This window comes from Conger conger, chromosome 7 (genome assembly GCF_963514075.1).
Source record: "Conger conger chromosome 7, fConCon1.1, whole genome shotgun sequence".
Taxonomy (NCBI): domain Eukaryota; kingdom Metazoa; phylum Chordata; class Actinopteri; order Anguilliformes; family Congridae; genus Conger; species Conger conger.
The window spans coordinates 53,768,855-53,789,811 of NC_083766.1; positions in this window are offsets into that span (position 1 = coordinate 53,768,855).

The window sequence follows — 20,957 nt, forward strand, 5'->3', positions numbered from 1 at the left end:
TTAGGAACCACAACATATTTTTTTCAACACAATGTGTGAATTATCCACCATGACACCCTTCTACCATGTGCTTGAAAGCATGCCACTGTCTCTGTTACTTTCTCTGCTTACCCAAAGGTTTGATTATATGAGCAAATATTGTAGCTTTACTGGACAAAGGAGAAGTAATGTGATACATCTAAAAAGAAATGTGATTGGTGAGATATTTCTAACTTTTATAATACTGGATCATTTATATATGACAAAGTCCCATCAAGGGTTGAACCACTGACCAATCAGGGTTATTAATCGATAAATTATAAATTATAATATAGTATAAATTAATCGATCAATCAAGTAGGAAAGAAAACCAGCAGTACAACTGGTCATGAGGGCTCGATTTGAGCATCTCTGATACAAGGACTTTCTGTGCCTTCTTGGTGATAACGCACTTTTGTATTCCTAAGACTAACACTAATGTTCTTCACTTTTGCAAATGGGTCTGGGTAACATCGTGTGCTAAGCGGCTGTAATGCAATGTAATGAAGTGTAGGATAATGGGCAAGGAATTGAGCCCGTTTCCCCAGAGCCTGATTCCCAGGAAGAACACGATTGTTGTACCCTTGGGCAAAGCACTAAACCTGAGTCGCTTCAGCATATATCCAGCTCTATAAAATGGACACTGTGTAAAAATAAAAGTGCAAGAGTGTTTGATGATTGTAAATATGGGAAAAGTACAAAAATGTCTACCATGGTTGCTGAACTGGTGTTTTTAGTGTCATTTTGTGTGTTTCTATCCCTCCACGTCCTGCACCTGAGTGGTATAATGAAGAGTCTGCTTAAGGAGTCCCAGTTAATTACCACCATCAATTTATAAGTGTAGGAGAACACTACAGATATGTGTCCTTGCTGTCTCTTTGGCAAAGGCCTGCTGCTCAAAAAAAAAACTGAAACAATCTTCCGGACTCAGTTCCTTTGCCATTAAACCTGTGAGGAGATAACCAACTTGTTGTGGACTTGAATCCTAGAGCCTACTAACTAGGCAAATAGACTTATCACAAGAAGATGTTCCTTGATTCCTTGATGCTCCTCAAGTGTAGTTTGTGTTCTACCATGATGCAACATACATACCATTTTAGTGGTCTACAATATTCTCACTAACAGCACAATTGCTTCTATAGGCTTAATGTGTATATAGTTTTTGCTTCTTCTGGTCACTCAGGGCCAGATTTTATGTGTCAAACTGGCATACGGGGCTGGAGTATGTGTGTGATCGTGATTTTGGTGAATCATCGCAAGCTGCGCTTCTCTCCTTAATGCATATGCATTTAAGGGCGGATTGTGAAAATAACAGGCGGCTGATTAAGTGTGGCTAATAAAGTATTCAGTTGAATTCACTAAAGCTCACGCAATTAACGAGGGTCGAATTGTGTGTGAAATGTATCCGCCTCTAAAGAGCAGGCGTAAATCTAGGTGCAAGTGAAACAGACACAGGTTCTGAATCTTCAAATAATCTTAGCAACATATATCACACTATACCAAGAAATCATCAAATAGATCATTAATATTAAGTATTAATGAATGATTTCAACTGTGCAATAATTAAGGTTGGGTGTTTTTCACGGAAAATATTTCGAAAATATTTTATGAAATTAACCAATATCTCATATGAAGCTGTGGGAAATGACTGAAATAACTATAAATATATAGTTGTGTGCTATATATTGCAAATTGCGATTCATCGATACTCCCGTTCGCAGATTGCGTAATGAACTGTACCCTTCGTATAAGACGTTAATTTCAGGCAGACTGTGACTGCACTGTGTTGTATATGCTTTGCAATGTGATATTTATAACCAATCAGTTTCTTAATGTCATTTACCCATCGTTTGGCAGAGCATTTTATTACCCCGCCAGTTTTATTGTGAATAAACGTTGATGAACCCCCGCCCCCATGTCTAATCACTTAACTGATAAGTACTTATTTCATTCAGCGCATACACGTGTGTTGAATCTAATGGAAACAGACCGTCGGTCTGCTGAAGTACTGGCGAAAACAGGGCAGGGAGAGCAGAGTGGGATAAAATAAGGACACAGACCTGCCTAGTAAATATGGCACCACAAAATGGCCGCCTCGCAGCTTGGACTTCCATATCGCTGGAGGTGTGGGAGTCTGTGCAGACCTAGGGGAGAGCGGCTGAATACCCCCATCCTGGGCCACTTCCTCCTCCTGTCAATTACAGCAGTGCTCATGACAAAGCACAGTGTGATGAATGGACTGTGACGGAAAAAATAAGAAAGTAAATTGAAAGGGAAAGGCTAAAATATAAACCCCAAGCAACCCGCAAATAGCAAATGACAAAAATAATAGCGGTGTGGGTGTGCACCTACCGGGGCATCCATCAGATCCTGCTGACAAAAAAGGGAAGCTGCCATTAGTATCAGGGTTATAATTTGGGGAGAGAGGGTAGGTGGATGTTTTGTTTTATACTCTGCAACTGAATGCGCTAGCACTTGCCACAGCCTTAAAAGCTAGCTAAAACGGTTCTACCATTGACTGACTTCACTGATTGCAGGCATCCTCTTCAGACAGGTATTGTGCCTTGTCCTTAACTTTGAGTGGTAAATTATTATTTTCAGTCTCATTGTGCATTACCTTTATAGACTAAACTGGTTACAGGCTAAAAATTAACGCATACTATTGTCTCTCTCAAATATAACTTGCATCTTATTTACATTTAGATACATTTCAAAACTTAAAATGACCTTATTTGTTTGCCTATATCAAGTAAAATTATAATCCAGATATATTTCCTCACATTTTAATTAATCTTTCTTGCTCTTCTTGCGAGAGACCTTCAGGCTTATTTTATAGGTCTGTTTTTAGAGGATTCTTAGCCCTGCTTACCCTTTCTCTTTGATTGTCAGAAATCTCCTTTCACGGTAGTACATCAAGCTAGATTTGGAGACAGGTGACAGCACCGTAACATGTGAAGCCAACCTGGTTATTGGTTGAAATTGGCCTCAAGCTAGTGCTAAAGGAACACATTATTTGATGATAGGACTATTAGACCTTGAATTTAAGCAAAAAAAAAAAAAAGAAAACAGCCTGGCTGAGCACGATAAAGAGCTATCATTCCCAGCTAAATCAAACCCTGTCTCTCACTTTGAACTCAACTATAGGAATCTCTGCATCAGTATATTTACTATTAATCAACCTTTCTTGGTATATGCAGCAACAGTTGATGCAGTCGATGGTGTCAGTTTCAAAGCTAGTCTGCAGTGTGGTTGAAAGGCATTATGGGTTTGATTCAGAAGTTTAAATGCTGCAGTACAGTCTATGACTCTGGCTTTCACACAGCTGTTTTTCTCATTTTACCCTAGATAGAAAAGATGCACATTATCACTGTAATGCCTTCAAGACCCAGCGCCTTGATGGAAATGAGAGTCAAATATGCGTATCCATAGAATGGAAAGGACATTTGTCTCTACAGCCCCTTGCCAATATCAATAATGCATTAAGCCCATTTTGAAACTGATATAATTATTTCCCTGTATATCCTCTTGATACTTTTTTTTTTTTTTTTTTTGCATCGGCAGTTTGGTACCAATGAGATGTTGCCGAGTCGCGTGATCAGTGTACCCTTCAGTTTTGCATTGTGCGTGTTCAATATCTTGCCTCCGAATTGGGAACAGGGTTGCAAGTTTCACGGGTGAATGCATTTGCGTGTGTGCGTGCGTGCGTTTGTGTGATTGATGGAGAGGGCTGGCTTTCTCATATTGATAAATTTCATGCAAGGCACAGACATTCCCATTCATGGATGGAGCAGATTTCAAGTAGGTTTAATGGCTAGAGATGGTGAAGATATAGGATTACCCTGCCAAGAGCACAGTCAATGAAGAAATCATGTTGAAAAAAAAAGAAAAAAAAAGAAACTAGGCTAAGGAAGGGGAATAGTACATAGTACAATATTGAATCATTTTGCTTTAATTCAGAACAGATATGTGACCATTTAGCTTCATATCTTGTCTTCACTGGTCTTGGAGGCAGTGCACTATCGCTACGATCCCATGTATCTCTTACTGCCCCCCCAAAGCCCTGACCCCACATTATATTTGTAGTAGCATATCTCAACAAAAATAGATTTCAGTGTGAAGACAGGCTCGTTATGAATAGCAGATATAGCCTGTCTTTGGTGTTCCTTCATTTTCAGTCTTCAGACGATGTGCTGTACACATATGGAGTAGTCCATGCCCAGCCATCTGTAACCTTCCAGATAGCATAATTACATTTTACAATTTCACTTTTTTTAGGCATTTAGCAGCTGCTCTTATCCACAGCGTGCATTCTTCACACACACCCCATTAAAACAGCCAGATATTCACTGGAGCAGTTCAGGTTAAGCGCCTTGCCCAAGGGTGCAATGGCAGTGCCCCATTTGGAAATCAACCCTAAAAATAGCGGCAAGCCCAGCTGATTAACCATTACACTACACTGCTGCCCAATACAATACCTGCTATCCCACTCATTTAAGTTTGGAATTCTCCATCTGTGCCTGGACTTGAAACACCGATGAACATAAACTGTGTCCCAGTATATTTAGTGGTACGTGTGGAAGTGCAGAATAAGAGCAGTTTCAGGCAAAAGACATGTAGCACATAGGAATTAAAACACACAGAAAGCGAGGTTACTACCAGTAAGGAGTGTTTGATTTTCACACCTTCTGCCACAGACATCCCCATAAGGAATCACTGCAAAGAACTGAATTCTACAGACAGTTGTTATGAATCCCTCTGTGCTGGTAAATGTATATATACGATTAAGCCTATAAAGGTGCTGGCCGAAACCGTAATGCTCCCAATTAGCTGTAATGGAGATTCCTAACCTACGGTGTGTGCTGTGGAGTAATGGAAAAAAACCAGAAAGGGCACGGGACACATCCACCATTTCCACAGGTGAATAACCTCTGTGGGCCAGTCCAGGGCCGGCCCAATCATCCTGGCTTCTCCAGCGGCGTGCTCTACTTGAGCGTTTGCGGGAAAGTCAAATTGTGAATGAAAAGAAAAAAGAAACAAAAGAAAAATCTATGCAAAACCAAATCTTCTGACGCGGATGAGAACCGTGGGATCCCACGTGCCGAAAACCTGCCTCTAAGTCTCTCCTGACATGCAGCAACATCAAAATATTTCCCCTAAGCAGTCTTAACCGGTCTTCACCCAAACCCAATCTCTTTCGCATTTCTACTCTCCCCCACATCAATTAAGAGGCCAACTTAAATCACCTGCGGAATAGAGGTGTGTCCCGCTGCCTGACATGACGGCAGCAGGTGCCAAAATAAAGGTAAAAACCAAAGTAAAAAAAAGAATGGCAGTATTATGTGCAATTCCTATTCGTAACACAGTGGCATGGCTGCGCAGAACTTTCTGGAAATGTTTGGGGGTCCAAAAGACTCTGGCGCTCTGTAGCAAGCACTTTTTGAGGAGGGGACCACACAGAAGCCTGCAAGCAGGATGTTCACAGTGCAGATTCACTCAAATTATTGTATTGTAATATAGGCAGTGCCAGTAGTTGGGTTTTAAAACTGTGCATGATATAAATTAAGCAATTTCTAAACAATACATTGCTATGCAAGTACAATAATTAAAAATAAATTAACCTTGGAATTACAAATCATGTGCTTCCGAGCACACACGTGCAAGTAATACGATTATTATTATTTTTTCTATGGTTACTGTGTGTGTCTGTGTATAAGACCATAAAAAAAGCACTGGGGTATAATATCACATGTGTAGGTACTAAGGGTGCCATCCAATTAAAAAAGTGGGTGGGTATTTTTTTCCATCAGTAGGTGGATTAATACAGTAAACGTATACCCATGAATTCAAAACGAATATGAATATACATATATACATATATATATACTGTATATATATATATACTGTATATATATATATATATATATATATATATATTTATATATATATATATATATATATATATATATATATTCTTTGAAAATATTCCAATGCTGTAGGATTCCTTGTAGCCCCCAGTACTGAACAATGTCAATTGGCCAGCCATTTGGTGCAATCCAGACTGCAATTCACATTTTTTCTTTATTCTTTATATGAAACCTGGAAACCTGGATAGGTCATGGTAAGTTTGCCACAACATTGTCACTAAGCTGGTTACTAATCTTAGCTATGACAGGATGTTTTGCTTGCAGGTAACCATGTACTCACATTATTACCCTTATACAAAAGCTCGGTTCAGAATGTAGAGAACTTTTTACAAGCACATTTCCCTCTGAACCTATTAAACAAAACAAGTCTCCCCTCCTTCCTTTATCAGACAGCGACCAGCCAGAAATCTTAACAACCGAGTTGTTGATTTCCTTTCCTGCTATTATTTTTACATTGATTCATCAGATTATGCCAGTCTTCTTCTGGTAGTGTACAGTATGTGGTGTATTGGAAGGCTATATGAGGAAGTGTCATTGCATCGCAGCTCACAGTAGCATTAAGAGCACCAGACGTTAGCCGCTTAGCAGCTGTTCTGTTCGGGAAGTGGAGACAACCGTGGCTCATTTGATTAATAGGTGTCATAATACCGTGGCTGTCCGACGCTCTCTTTTTCAGTTAGAGTCTAACGGGCACGTAAATACAGAGACCGAGACACCTACACCTGAGACCTGTCTCCCAGGAACGCCACCCAAAGCTCCACGGGAGGCCTGCTTTCCGATAACTGGGGGAGGCGAGCGGAGAGGAGTTCGTTCAGCCGGATCCAGTTCCCGCCGGTTTCCATGGGAGCGGCGCTAATGAGAAAATGGAGATACGCGGCAGGCCTTTTCAACCCGGTTGCTGACAATGCCTCCAGGGCTGTTTGAGCTCACACACTCCTCCGTCGTGGCTTTGATAGCAGGTACACCTTGTGAAAGAAAAGTCCCCACAACCACACATTTGTTAGAAAAAAATGTCCTCAGAGAGATGTCGAAGTATATCAGTGTTCTGTTTCGGCAAAATTCAGAATTCTAACTAACTTTAAATGTAGTTAAATTGAACTATTTATCTACGGAGAAACAATGAGAAGTAATCATATCCCTAAGCAATAGAATAATATAGTTTGCTCTTACTGAATAAATCACAGTAGCTTCCAATAGCAATATTCTGGTAAGGTAAGTGCAGAACAATGTAAACACTTTCCTGGTTTGAGGAATAACACAAATAACCTTTTTCCTATCTGTCTTTGGAGGTAAATAATAGTTTATGTATTCATTCAGCACTGCAGTTTGTGACCAGCAGTTAAATAATTTAATCTATAGGTCCAAAAAAACTAGAAAATCGCTTTATAGCTTACAAAAAATATTAAAAGTTATTCTCAAATATAAGTTGTAATAATATAAATAATAAAAATATAAGCTCTGAGCATCTTCACATAGTTCTCATACATCACCAAGACCAAACCTCAGTTTCTAGAATACAATATTTAGTCATAAATAATAATACATTTTAGCATATTTTGTTCTGCTATGGACAATTTCGAATTTACTGGCCCCTGGGGGGGCAGCATGGATGGTGCAGTGGGTAGCACTGCCGCCTCACAGCAAGGAGGTTCGAATCCCGGTCGGCCGGGGCCTCTCTGTGTCGAGTTTGTATGTTCTCCCCGTGTCTGTGTGGGTTTCTTCCAGGTACTCCGGTTTCCTCCCACAGTCCAAAGACATGCTGATTGGAGAGTCTAAATTGCCCGTAGGTATGAGTGTGTGACTGAATGGTGTGTGAGCCCTGCGATGGACTGGCGACCTGTCCAGGGTGTATTCCTGCCTTTCGCCCAAAGTATGCTGGGATAGGCTCCAGCCCCCCTGCAACCCTGTTCAGGATAAGCGGGTTAAGATAATAGATGGATGGATGGATTTTGAGTTGATTTCCTAGGGTAGGACACAAAACTGTAACTACGGTAACCTGGTCAAGAGCACTGAGTATATGTCTTAGCAGGAGGGCCTCTTCATTTGGCTTCAGGGGGGCTTCTTCATTTGGCTTCTTCCCTTTTTGAAGCATTAACTATGGGAATGGCATCCATGTTTTCTTGTGCTCAGGCTTAGATACAGGGAGGCATTGTCATAACAGAAGCTAGGCCATTTGGCACTTCATATTTTCTTTGATCCTATGATACACAGCCTACAGTACCTGGCAATGAAAAGCATGGCGGATGATGTAAAAACCTACCTAGGCCTACCTTTTAGACAGCTGTTTCAAAGGTCAAATAGTCTAAAGCTATGCAGTCACCTTCTGCTTGCGAGTCATTGGGGCTGCTGCATTGATTTCAAGAGCCACCATGTTGAACATAAGAGCAGGCACTGAAAAATGGCCATATATAAAGGGTTCATCTTGCACAAAACTTACAATCTTAACGATGGCAACATGGATGAACAGTAAAGATGCTCCTTTCAGCCCCCAATCAATCAGCAGTCATTGCAGAATTGACAACAGTAAAATGACGGGCAACAGAAGTGTTATGCTTTAGGACACTCTTTAAAGGAAAAATCTATAGTCTTCTGTCATTCACAGCTTGACTTAGATTTTTGTCTTCGACGAACAGCAATTCTAAACTGAAGAACAAAAAAACCATGGCAAAAGGCCCAGAATGTCAGTAAAGTGCCACAGTCAATAACTACTGTATAGTTCAGGGTTCAGAAGTGAACACTTCTTCATCAAAATCCATTGACAGGATGCTTTCCTTTTCTTGATTGACACAGGTCTTTTTCTGAAGGAAAAGGTTGATTTTGTGAGGTGTCCCGAACAAACACAGATAAGATAGGTACAAATATGTACGTAGTAACATCCCCTCTGAATTAGCAACTAGGAGCTATTTTCAGGTGAATGAGGCGAGCATGAAATAGAGGGAGACAGAAATATCAGCTTTGAAGGGGTACTGGCTATTACATACTGCATGACTTATTACTAAATCACACTGAAAATGTACGATTACCACTAACACTATTATTTACATATTTGTGTGGCTTCATTGAGTTTACAGAAACCCTCTTTCCTCTGAAAATGTACTATGATCTACATTTAACTCAGTGGGAAGGAAGGTACATTAGACATTTCACTGAGCTGAATTTACAGCAGAGGATCCGACCTGCCTATACCTAGAGGCCCAAAAGGTATTTTAAGACTCAATTTGAGGGATTGTAGTTTCGGATGGAATAGCATCCCCATTACTGTCCTGAAAATAATCTCTGACACAGGCTTGAGGACTCACCATACACATTCACCCCCCGTCTCTGTTTGACGTCTTCGGCAGCAGTGGAGCTGTTAATATCGCTGTTTTCTTGGTATAATGAAATAAAGGATGAGGTTCGTGTCTGCGTGCTGTCTCACAAATCTTATTTCGGCCTTAGCTATTAATGTTGTTAAGAATAAGCGCAGGAGACATGGCAGAAGTATGTATGATTCATAATGAATCAGAAGTAGAAGGGATATGAACAGCAGTGAAATACACTATGCCGATTACATATTTAGACCTTCAAGCCTTCAGTCTATCTGCAACTTGGCCAAAAATATTCTTTGCAAGCGTCGCGTCACTTTTAACTTTAATGCAGATGGAGTACAATTGTATTTATCAGGAAAACAAATCACATGAGTACGGTATCTATTCTTTGTGACTGTAATCAATATTAAACACTGCTGGATGTGACAGCATAGCATACAGCTACATGCTGATAAGGCCACAGTTCTTATATTAGATCTGAAGCAAAAATCTCAACAGATTTTAATCCTCTATACAAAAATAAATAAGTTAAAAAAACCTTTGTGTAAGTGAAAAAACTTTTTAGCTAGCTTTCCCGTCGTGCAATTTCATGTTAAGCTTCTTTTTTAAATTTTTTATTTACTGAGAAATACACATCCACAAGCTCTCTAAACAACCAGACCATTGTAATGATCTGTATTTTGTCAAAATGTCCAGGCATTATCTCAACAATTGGGGGTACAAAATACGACTGCTGGTATTACCAATATTGGGGACAACTGTAGGCTCGCTTTATTGCTTTGGTCTTGGGCTAATAATATTGCGAATAATTTGCTTTTTCAAATAGACTTTAGGGATTTTATTTTACACCAGGATCACAAACTCTGTTCAGTCGGTAACATACCAACAGGAAATCTTGTTACGTAGAGGCCTTTGTGTTCCTGTTGCACACCCCTAAAACTTCAGGATTAAGTACCTGAGCTGCATAGGTAATATATAGTTAAAAAAACCTAATCTTCTTTCAAACTTTCTCTGAGTAATTTTCTCCTGCTGAATCTGATTTTCATTACCCATTTTTGTATTGCATTATAATAGGTCATACTGTTTGATGAGTTCAATATAAAACCCATCTTAATCTTTGAAGGAAATTCTCCAAAATATTTGTAATCCTTCATTTTTCTCTGAGTTTGAAATCCCTATTTGACTTTATTTGCCCCCAGGAGTAGCTGTAGTACTATTACTGATTAGTATGAAACTTTAACAAGAAACAAAGTTTAAAACTTGGCAACATAAGGCATTAATTTACTCAAATAAGACATCATTTACTCAAGTAAGTTTAAGGTCCAGGGTCTGCCCTGTCAATGCATAGCTCACTCATCTGTTCAACATTACATGTCTTATTTACATAGCAACAGCTATCAGGGAGGCCTTCATGTTAGTTCTCAAGTGTCAAACACTTTGGATTCTATGCCAAAATTGTGATTTATGATATTGTTACATAGCTACACGCTCGTATACACTTCATACAAGTATGCTTTTCATAGAAATGTTGAAAACATTTCCCCTGCATGCTGAATGAAATGTTCATATTTCTCATGAAATAATGGATGGATGTTTAAATGCAACCGGCATTGATTGCGATTCTGAAATCCCCCTAAAAATATCTGTAGAAAAATGTATTGAGCAGGGAGAAATGCGCTTCAGTCACGGGTCCTGGAATGTCAGCCATGTCACTGCCCTACCTTGCAACACGTCGAAAGCCTGACTTAACGCCTTTAAAAAAGGCAGACTTTCCAACGCGCTTCTCTAATCTGAAAACCTGGCTTGTCAGAGAGAATCCGGTAAGCGGAGTTACAGGGTGTGCAATGTCAGCTTAACATTTTATTTTCAATCAGCGTGCCGCATATGCAGATGAATTTAAGGTTGCTGTCAGAGCACGATAAGATAGCTTTGAAAAGGTAGAAAGTTCCCATATACTCCCGCCTAAGTTCACATGTCCAATAGCAACAAGACACATCTGCCAAGGGTGGAATGTTCTTTATATTTTTGGCTTAGTACTTGATGCTTCATTAAGTAAAACCAATTCTTTTAGGGACTGTTGCAGTAACATAATTGATATTGATGTTGCGGGATAATTGATGAATAAAATTAATTAGAATGCATTGAAATTTATTGCAATTTAAAAGCTTTGTTATTTATCGCTCGATCCTCCTCGAGCTTGGCGTTCGGTTTTGAGGGAGCAGAAGCTCTCTTCACTATCATCTTTAAAGCCATTAAAATGCACAGTCAATATCTTGTTTAGAGGAGTGATTTACAAATATTGCAAATGAGAAATTCCCCTTAAAGAACACTGTCTATGTAAATGATGCTCATATTTCTCTCAGACAGCTAGAAACATGTGGGTCTATATGAGGCCATTTTCTGAAAAATGTTGTTTATGCAATTAATGATATGTTACTGGGACATTTTCTTAGGTAATAAGGCATGATGCACAGCCTGCAACTCACAGTTTTAATTCTCACTTTCATAAATAATATGGAGTAGGTTTATGGAAATGCGTAAGTGATGACGCTTTAGAGTGTTTAATTAGTACCAACAAATCAAGTTCAGTTTTGTGCACTTCTACTCATCACATCGGCAATGTCTCCATTAGTTGACTGCAAAGTTATTCAGTAGAGGCTTATGCTAAAAAAACAACAACAACTCATTTATCACATGGTCTTTGAGCTCAAATAATGTGTCTGCTACATTAGAGGAAGGTAGCCTGACATAGAATGTGATTTCAGATCAATAAGCACATTCTTATTAAACATTTCTAATAACAAAGAGCAGTTTTTAAGATACAGTGAATGCTTAAGGAGCCCGGGAGGAGTTTCTTAGTCCTGAGAAAACTGCCCACTATCCCAGTGCTACTGCTAACCAAATCATATGATTTTTCATATGTTTTTTCAGCTGGTAAAGCAGTTTAAAACTTCTTCTTTCTCCCATGACTGGGTCATAGTCCTGCCAAAGACATGTACAGAATGACAGGTACATCCTGTGTAGCTCAGGGCTACCCTGTCCTGTTTCCTGGAGATCTACCGTCATGTAGCTTTTCGTTTCAACCCTAACTTGGCGCACCCGATTACACTAATTAGCAGCTCAACAAGATCTACAGTATAGCTCAGGGTTCAGCAACCGTGGTCCAGGAGAGCCTTGTTTTCACCTTAAAATCAGCAACCGATTTAGACCCAGGAGACAAGGCATGGTGAGTTAACCGTGTAATCAACTGCTTCCATTGATCAATTCAGTGCTGAGGAACCATGTGAGTTAGCACACCCTGGGATTCTCCAGGACGGGGCATGCTTAGCGAGGGTTGGAGAGAAATCCTACAGGACGGTAGATCTCCTGGAACAGGGTTGAGCAGCCCTGCTGCACAGTAGTTCATTAAACAACAACGGTCCTAGGTTTCTTGAGCGAAAACCTTTTTCTGTGAATTTTCATCTTGCTCCAAAGTGCACCTCAGTCACAAAAGCTACATGAAAGGAACAAATCAGTTCCCGCAAGGTCCCGGTGAATGGCGTGACCCAGGAGACTGGGCCAGTTGAAAGGGTGTTAGGGAGAGACGAGGGCATATCTTCCATCCGTTCCCAGCCGCATTTTTCTGCCAGGGCCTCCAACCGCAGTGGAATTGCTCGCCTGACATCAACCAGCCGCCGCTCCCCAGCGCAGGGAAGGCTGCGCTTCACAATCAAATCAAAATAGGACACACACCCATGGAGGGAACGCTGATCCGTGCTACTCCCAGCCAGTGCGCTGTTGATATCTGCACACTCTCGGGCTGAATTTAATAATGTTTTCTTGGTCTGCAGCCAACAAATTAGCGCCGCGATATGATGTTTTGTTACACGCTCCCTTGGAGCTAATAGAAGGCATTTCCTCTTTAGAATGTGTCATTAAGCAAACATGCGTTTGTTCAGCCAATAAGCTCGCTAAATCGGAAAATGATTGGCAGAGTTTCGAGCGCTGTGCGCTGGGTCAGCGAAACCCTTTACGCGGAAACGGGCCGCAAAATCCCCCAGCGCCTAATCGACTCACGCGGCGTTAAACCGACTTTCAGCGTTCATACCAGGCCAATAGGAACAGTGTGTACCCCATTGGACTTAAAACTACTCTACCAGTGTTTTCTCATTGAATTCTCCGGTGTGGAGGCTGCCTGTATTTAGGTGTGTATACGAGCTAAGGAAACAGCTACAGTTCATAAGTATTTAGACAATAACACAAATTTTTGTTGCGATGGCTCAGTGCTCCGGCACATTGGATTTGAAACAGGTTTTCTTCTGTCCTCCACTACAGCGGTCCAACAGCTGACTTGTGCATTCTTGCTTCTTTACAATGTACAAAACCATTGATTTTGACACACTAGATTTCAATTTATTCTGCTTTATAAGTATTGACATTTCTTGGTCCGCATGTTAAGAGACAACAGCAACAGACTCCAAATGCAAAGGCCAAACCTAGAATGAACTATATACATTCTTTTTAGCGTTTTTGTGCTTGAACTAATGATGCAACAACACACAGCAGGGTACGAAAAAGCTGAAGTAATGTCCCCTAAAAAGGACTGCAATTCCTCCATGGTTCGCCTGACGTGAATGTAAGCACGCCCAAATTAAATCCGACAGTCTGCACTTTAACATACAAATAGGAATACACTTTGTCTTTCCACATTTTAAGTGGGAATTTGCCTGTGGCTTCACCATGAAAATACATAAAATAAACAAACAAAAATTCAAAGTGCAGTAAGCATTTAAAAATACAAAAGCCAAGTTACTTGGTCACTGACCTAAAAACTGTGCCAGAGCTGCAGCTAAAACAGAGGTACCACTGCTAGTCCCTAGTTCCCATTGAGACACCTAATGGCATTAGGGACAAAGGATTTCCTAATAACATTTTCCCTCGGAAGCCTATGACTTCTCCCTAATGGCAAAGGTTCAAATTGTGGAATTACATAAGGTTATTATTATTAATTCTTAACGGTTCTCAAAGCACAGCTTGCATAACAATTAACTCTAAACTGCTTTGCTTATGAGAACTTCAAAGTTCAAGTTCATTATACACTGTTCATCATATTCATTGCTGAATTTCAAAACCAATGTGCTGGACTGCAGTGCTAAAAAAAACGAAAACGTTGACCGTCCAAATACTTACGGACTGCAATGCATCTGTGTCTGTCAATATATTTGATTATGCAAGTTTCAAGTAGGAGAGACTGGGGTACAACCAAACACTTTTGGGTTTTCGCAGAATTAAAAATATATACACATATTACAGGAAATGTTTTTCATCAGGAAAGAAGATTTCTGTATTTGCTATAACTATAGACCATCAGTACTGTTCTAGGACGTTCCTGGTGATTACAGTTCAGTCAAAAGTAGCAGGAGTGAAACTGTACCAACATGCCCAGTCTGAAATGTCAAAAAACAGACAATGCTTTGTTTTAATACAACTCAAAGGTTGGTGAATCCAGCTTTTCTTACCGTTCAAATTTTTCAGGTGATAATCGGGCGGCCTGTAACGTTGTGGTTAAGGTAAATGACTGGGACACGCAAGGTCGGTGGTTCTTATCCCGTGTAGCCACAATAAGATCCGCACAGCCTTTGGGCCCTTGAGCAAGGCCCTTAACCCTGCATTGCTCCAGGGGAGGATTGTCTCCTGCTTAGTCTAACCAACTGTACGTCACTCTGGATAAGAGCGTCTGCCAAATGCCAATAATGTAATCGTCCTGTAAAAATCAATTTTTCGTCTATTTTTTATGTAGACTAACCGCATATGGCAACATTAATATGTAATTAATCCAACATGCCCCGGCTGTGCTAGTTGTACTACTGCATGGCTCACAGTCTCTGCATGCTAGTGCAATGTGCCAAACCCATACTGCTTTATAACCTACAAGACAGGGATTTAAATGATGTATTTTTGGAGTCTGTGGCATTTACACATCATCAAAAAACACTTTGGTGTTGGTGAAAAAACATTACTTTCCGGGTGCTAAAACACATATCTGTTAATAACTCTTGATTAAGTTTTCGAATAGCCCTGCCACTCACACACCAGAAGCGGGTTGCTCTAATACACAAGTGAAAACAAACCCATCATTCTTGCACAAATGCAGCTATGCAACATCCCCACATTTCAACTGTTGGTTTGTGCCCCGGTCTCTCCTACATACAAACTAAAAAGTTAGTGTTAATTAAACTTTGCGAGTTCAGTCGGGATCAAATACGCTCTGTCAGAGAAAAATGTACTGATAGCTGATGCTAGACTGAACAACTAGAAGTGTTCCTAAAATGCATGATATATTAAACAGCGATTTACAATGACAGATTCCTGACTAATATTTATTGAGGTATATGGCTCTGTGGCTTTCCGCGTTTTGCTTCATTCATTCAGGGAAAACCCCAAGGAGATCCAGATGAAAGATGGTTGCCATCAAGAGTGTTTATCCAATCCATTTAGAATGAAGGGAGCAATCGAGTACCCCAAGGACACACCACATCTCCTCCCTCTAAGGCAGTTTACAACAAAAAAAGCAGACCCCAGTCTGATGTTCTAGAAAATACTACTCAGAGCTCCAAAAAATTGCAGTCATTTTTTTCGCAAAAAACTCCCAAAAGCAAAGTTTGTAACTAGACCTGTTTTTAGCCAAGTTGTGAAATGAAGTCGATGCCCTATTCTGTCTGATGGAACTAACATTAAACATTGAGATGGTTCTTGACATGCACTGTTGAGTTTGTTGTCTTGTGGTGTAAAAAAGGAAAGGGTTTGCCATTTCATATTGAACAAATAACAGTTAAGTTCACTAGCTGAAATGCAAACCACAAAATAAACATAGGTTTTTTAAATGTACTGCTTAAAAATTAGCCCTAGGATATCCCTGGGGATAGTGTCTAGCTTTTCTAAAGGCATAAGGTGTGCACTCTGCCTATTGCTAGACCACAAATATACGTATACACTCAGTCAAACCCACCTCTGATGATTCAGATTTATCATTTTAAGTAATTAAACAAAGTAACAACTCAACTGGGTCAGTGGTGAGGGATGGGATAAAGTCCAGGGAAAAAAGTGAATTAAGCTGTATTATTCCATTCAAAACATTTTCTCAAAAATGCTTCAGGTAAACGCAAAATAGTTTTACTACGGCGCACTCAGCCAAAGAGGAAGCGAACAAAAGATTGCTGGTCCCATTAATCCGGTGGTAATTTTATATTAGCAGAGGTTATTTGCCAAGTTAAACACTCGACCCAGCTGAATACCTTCACAGATGTTCGGCTGATTTCCCAATCCGTCACCGATTGACCCTCGTCTAAACTTCCGTACGGCACAAAAATATTGTGCCGGCCGCGTTCCACCACGGACCTAACGGGAATCTCAAAGGTAAATAAGATGGCCGAGAGCAATTATGAGAAACCCAGGGACTCTTTCCTTCTTCTTTCCAATTACAGTATCGACACACGGCTATGATTCCTCACAAAGATCAACTTGTCCCCAGTGCAGGGGAGAGGAAGCTTACAGCCATTAATATTCATCGGTAAACAGCGCAAACGAGACCCAACGGCGGAGTTCTCGATTGCCTTGCTCCGTCACCTGGGAAATCAGAAGCTAAAGCAATGCAAAGGAAACCCTCAATGCATTTATTTATTTGTTTCCTGTATTTACAGATTTGCAAAGGCCTTCTATGCGCTGTAAGTAAAAGCGGAGCGTTTGGCTGTTCTTTAATGACAGCGTGTGAATGAACGCACCTGTACAGGCAAGAGGGTTGTATTGAGTGCATAGCCTATGCGATCATTTACTGAAAATGGTGGGGCTTGTGGGAATTGTGGAATTACTTAAAGTTATTAGCATTAGATTTCTAAGCCTGGCCACCCCACAGTTCTCATAAGCACAGCCTTGTGTAACGATTAACTCCAAATGACTTTAACTGAACTTCTGAAGTTCTCATAAGCAAAGTTATTCTCGCTGGAGCTTTAAGTGCTGATTTAAGCTTGGCCATTCTGAAGTTAAAACAAGAAATGTCATTCTGCCTTACAAACAGGACAGTAGGCCTACACTCTCCATTATAACAGCATTCTGTCTGTGTTTATTGGTGGTAACACAAATATTTATTGCAAAATTATGCACTTTAATCAACAACAGGGAGAGAAAGGTTGATTATAAATATTTAATGCAACATGAAACATATTCATAGTGGTGAGCTAGCCTTCATTAGTGAACATATTTGCAAAATTGCAATTCATGGTAGATAATTCCACACGTCCCCTATCCACTTTTTAAAGCTTTTCCAAACTTATGTCGGCTGTTATTCAGTATTCAGGACCCCAAGTGCATTTATAAAGGTTCAATGTTTTACTTCTCCGTCTATGACCAATTTACATAACTCGGCATTACCCTTGAGTTATGACTGAATATGCGATTGAGTACAAAATAATCAAAGGTCAGAAAATACGATGAAAAAATCCAATATTCTATAACTTGTTTTTGTGCGTATTTCCTTTCTGGAAATGAACATTCCGTGCATCTTCTTGAACTAGAGTTGTAATGAACTGATCTTATCCATATTAATTCAAGGGTAAAATTAAATTGACTACCCCAATAAAGACTTCAGATTCATTAGAATTTAAATAAACTAGGACATCTCATTAAGGGAGCATAGTCTCATTGCCCTGCCAGAACTTAAAAGAAAAATAACGTCTGCATAAATGAATTAAAAGTGTTCCTTCGACTCATTACTTTGTTGGTCCAATGACATTTTTCACTGAGTACCTCTATTTGTTCGGCCGGTAATTACGTGACACAAGCACTCAAATCATTCGGAACGAGGTTTTTCACCCCTTTGGTTTTCTTCTCTTTAGCCAGGAAAGTCTGATGGAACTTCCCCCGCTAAGACAACCGCACACTGGTCTAATCCCAGAGCGTGGGGCATCGGTGCGGTTGTGCTTTATCTTCTGTTTATGTGTGCGGTGAACTGTGAAATGAGCACACCGCCTCGGGCTTCTGGACTTTTCCACGAGCCGAGTCGACCCATGGGGAAAGCTCATTTAGCGCAGGATGCAACCTGTCATTCACGGCGACGCACCTTCTGAAGTCGCGCGCGGTGCGCAGTTAGCCATAAAGAACATGCTACGCTGCAGGCTACATTCTTAACACTCCCTGAAAGTCATCTTTACACTCCCAGAAATATATGTTAAAAAAAGTGTTTTTGCTGGGGCGGAACCCTATAGGTAGATAACATTATAGCCCTAGCCAGCAGTATACCATGAAATTGTACCTTTTGCTGCTTGGAAAATGTACTAATTTGTACCCAAAATCACTGTACTTTCAGGGTAAATTTGGAAGAACAAAATTGTCCCTCCACTGTTACTTATTATTGAGAGTGTAGAGAACAATATTGTGGATAAAAAAATGTTATTTGAAAGGCAATTTGCCTGTAGCTACATCTTAAGCCTGATTAATATATCTGCGTCGAATCTGCACAGAGGCCACGCGTAGCCGTGTTCCCTGCGCTGTAGGCTATGGCTAGCCTTAAGCGCACCTCCTCAGAAATGTAACTACGCATCATAGCCTCTGCGTAGCCTACGGCGTAGGGAACACAGCTATGGGTGGGCTACGCCGTAGCCTCTGTGTAGATTCGACGCAGAAGTATAAATCAGGCTTTAGGTTACATAACAGAGACCGGAAATGGGCAGTCTCCTTTCATTCCCAGTAAGCATCGTGCTGAGAGTTGACTGGTGTTCTGCAGACCCCAGAACAGTGATTCATGACAGAGGGACACATCATTAGCTCCCCAGCTGCTCAATGCTCTCAGTTGAGCAGAAAACCCACACGGTACACCAAGCAAAATTGGGGAGCCAGATTAATATTAATCAGCAGAAATAATGAATCAGTGTACCCAACTGAGGGAAAATAAAACAGTTCACTTTGCACAGGACTACAGAAAGCGAATGAAGTTGGCTCGCAATCCTACATCCTTTGTACATAAAGTGCTGCCAGTTGCATCATGCTAAGCTCTGAAAGGGATTTGGGCTTTCTAAACCTTAAATTTAATGATGGAGAATTTCAGGTCAGGGCTTTGCACACATGGAAGATTTGCAACTTCTAAATCCCCTGGTGATCCATAACCTGGTTTGGTAAAACCCTGCTAATTTGCTGTAATATACAAAAGGTCCAAGCCAAATATGCAATATGGTAAATGGTAAATGGTTGGCATTTATATAGCGCCTTTGTCCAAAGCGCTGTACAATTGATGCTTCTCATTCACCCATTCATGCACACACACACACACCAACGGCGGTTGGCTGCCATGCAAGGCACTAACCTAGGCAAGGCAATATCTCCCTTGTGGTGAAGTATCTTCCTTAACCCTCGAGCGACCAACTGTTAATAGATTTAATCCTTCCAAAATGTATTGATTTTGACAAGCAACATGTCCTCAATAAATACACACCATTTTTTTCTGGTTTCTGCCTTAATTTGGAGCGATGTGATGATTCGGTGATGAGGTCCTTGTAATGTTTCTGTACTTGTTCTGTATGTTTTCATATTTATTCTTGTTTATGATTCATTTCCCATAGTACCTGGTTTATGTTTTCCCATTACAGTTCTCTATTGTCCTCCCCTGTTATGTCTACGTCTGAATGTTTATCAGTCTAGTCACTCCCCTGTCTGCGTGCCCCACTATTCGGGTGGTTACGGTAGTTTTTCGGGGTTCAACATTTTTTCTAAAACTCGCGATTCTTACTTCCTGCTTTTTCTTGATAGTTAAATGTTGTAAAGCACGATTCTTACTAACTACTACTAATCTAGGTTTTGTACAGTACTAATCCGATTAATACACTTACTGTCTGTCTAACTAACTAACTAACAATCACTTTTATTGGGTAGTTTAGAAATATTCACGAAACTAACTCACTAACGCTATCTCTTAGTATTTCTGCAATGTTCTATAACTCCGCCTCCCTATGCTATCCCTGATTACTCGTTTAGTTTCAGCGAAGTGTTCGCACCTGTCTCTAACTATCACTACGTCTTCTAACTATGCAATGTCTACTCCCTAATCCGGAGCCGTATGTTTTGCATGTTTTGTTTCGTGCATCCAGTCCGCGTTTTCGTCTCCCTCCCGTTATTATGTTATTACCCTATTGTGTTTCCCCACCTGTTGTCCATTTGTTTAGCCCACCTTTTCCTCTGCCCCGCCTAGATTGTCACCTTCCCTCTTGTATTTAAACCTCAGTCTCAGTATGCTTCGTTGTCAGAACGTTGATCTTGATAAGTGCCGTTTGTTTGTAAGCCTTGTTATAGAGATTCTTGAAAGACACCCCTTTGCCTTGACTTCGACTTTGCTTTTGCCCTACTGTACCTTCGCCCTGTGATTTTCTGGATTTTGACCTCTCGCTTGTTTTTTCGACTATTCTTTTGCTTTTCGTTTTTGGCTGTGTTTTGGATCTCTTGGCTTGTGACTACTGGACATTAAAACTACTCTTTTGGATTATCCTGTGGTCTGCGTCTGGGTTCCCTGGACCGTACATAACAGTCCTTTGGGGTCATATATGACCCCAGTCAAAAGCAACACATTACACCAATGTAACTTGATTAAGGAATGTTTATAAGAATCCAGATTTCTGTTGGGAGAAGATATGATGGGATACATATCCATATATTTATTTTGGCAGGTAAAACTATGTTCCAAATT